General features: G+C 46.0%; 1 non-coding gene across 1 annotated transcript; it reads left to right on the top strand.

The window, feature by feature from the left end:
• Nucleotides 1–1703: 1703 nt before the first annotated feature.
• trnap-agg lies at nucleotides 1704–1775 on the top strand. The gene has a single exon. It is a non-coding gene; the product is annotated as a tRNA-Pro (tRNA).
• The last annotated feature ends 330 nt before the right edge of the window (nucleotides 1776–2105 follow it).

Raw genomic sequence — 2105 nt, 5'->3', positions numbered from 1 at the left:
CAAATTTTACTCATCATTTTGTTTCGAACAGTATTTACTACATGACCTCCATTGAGTTAGGAGGAGGCTGTAAATACACTGTAGTCCTCATTACATAGATGGTTAAATATACAAGGGTGTTTTAATGCACTATGCTTCAGTGCACTTTATCCCTGATGCTTAAATGCGTATTTAGGTGTTCCATTCCAGAGACAGACAGATGTAATGAGCACCCGACTGCTTTTCTAAATACAAACAGCAATAACAAGTTCAAAGAATATGGCACCATACTGTCATCATTAGATCATAAATTTATAGTCATAGAGTGATTCAGTGTGGAAACCCTATTTCCTTCGCTCCATAGATGCTGCTGCACCCGCTGAGTTTCTCCAGCAATTTTGTGTACCAGTATGGAAACAGGCCCTTCGACCCAACTTGCCTGCACCGGCCAACATGTCCCAGCTACACTAGTCCCACCTGCCCGCATTTGGTCACTCCAAACCTGTCCTATCCATGTATTTGTCTAACTGTTTCTTAAACATTGGGATGGTTCCCAGCCTCAACTACCTCCTCTGGCAGCTTGTTCCATACACCCACCACCCTTTGTGCGAAAAAGTTATCCCTCAGTTACCTATTAAATCTTTTCCCCTTCACCTTAAACCTATGTCCTCTGCTCCTCGATTCACCTACTCTGGGCAAGAGATTGTGCATCTACCCGATCTATTCCTCTCATGGATAGGACAGGTTTGGAGGGATTTGAACCAAATGCTGGCAGGTGTGACTAGTGTAGTTTAGTTTAGTTTACTTTAGAGATACAGCACGGAAACAGGCCCTTCGGCCCACCGGGTCCGCGCCGACCAGCGATCCCCGCACATTAGCACAATCCTACACCCACTAGGGAAAATATTTCATTTGCCAAGTCAATTAACCAACAAACCTGTACGTCTTTGGAGTGTGTGGGAGGAAACCGAAGATCTCGGAGAAAACCCACGCAGGTCACGGGGAGAACGTGCAAACTCCGTACAGACAGCACCCGTAGTCGGGATCGAACCCGGGTCTCCGGCGCTGCGTTCGCTGTAAGGCAGCAACTCTACCGCTGCGCCACCGCGACCACCCTAAAATGTTCCAGTGTAGCTGGGCCATGTTGGCCGGTGTGGGCAAGTTGGGCCGAAGGGCCTGTTTCCACGCTGTATCACTCTATGACCCTAAGACTATCTGCCCATTCCCCCGCCTTCTCCCCATAAACCCTTGATGTCCGTACTAATCAAAAATCTATCTCTGCCTTAGAAATATCCATGTGAGTTCCCCCTTGTGACTCCATGCCTGACTGCTGTGTAGATCCTGCTGCATGCAGATCAGAGCTGTTTCATTTCAACAGGAGTTGCACAGGGAATTGAATGGAACTGTTTCTTCCCAGCTGTTATCAGGCAACTGAACCGTCCTCTCACCAACTAATGAGTGGTCGGTCCTGACCTCCCATTGACCTCATTGGAGACCTTTGAACAAACTTTTATTGGGCTTTATCTTGCATTTAATGCTATAATATTTTTTCTAGTATCTGTACACTGTGGACGGCTTGATCGGAGTCATGTGTAGTCTGTTTGCTGACTGGATAGTATGCAATAAAAAAGGCTTTGCCCTGTACCTTTCAATAGTAAACTAAACTAAACACTAAAATCATAATCTCCGGAGAAAAAGAATAGGTGACTTTTCAGGAATTAACTGGCTCGTTGGTCTGGGGGTATGATTCTCGCTTAGGGTGCGAGAGGCCCCGGGTTCAAATCCCGGATGAGCCAATATTTGAGCTAGATAGACTCGGCTTGTACTCGCTAGAATTTAGAAGATTGAGGGGGGATCTTATAGAAACTTACAAAATTCTTAAGGGGTTGGACAGGCTAGATGCAGGAAGATTGTTCCCGATGTTGGGGAAGTCCAGAACTAGGGGTCACAGTTTAAGGATAAGGGGGAAGCCTTTTAGGACCGAGATGAGAAAATCATTTTTTACACAGTGAGTGGTGAATCTGTGGAATTCTTTACCACAGAAGGTAGTTGAGGCCAGTTCATTGGCTATATTTAAGAGAGAGTTAGATGTGGCCCTTGTGGCTAAAGGGATCAGGGGGTATGGA

The sequence above is a fragment of the Amblyraja radiata genome, chromosome 6 (genome assembly GCF_010909765.2).
Source record: "Amblyraja radiata isolate CabotCenter1 chromosome 6, sAmbRad1.1.pri, whole genome shotgun sequence".
NCBI classification, from domain to species: domain Eukaryota; kingdom Metazoa; phylum Chordata; class Chondrichthyes; order Rajiformes; family Rajidae; genus Amblyraja; species Amblyraja radiata.
Note: the sequence above shows the minus strand (reverse complement) of the source record. Positions and strands in the feature narration are given on the sequence as shown.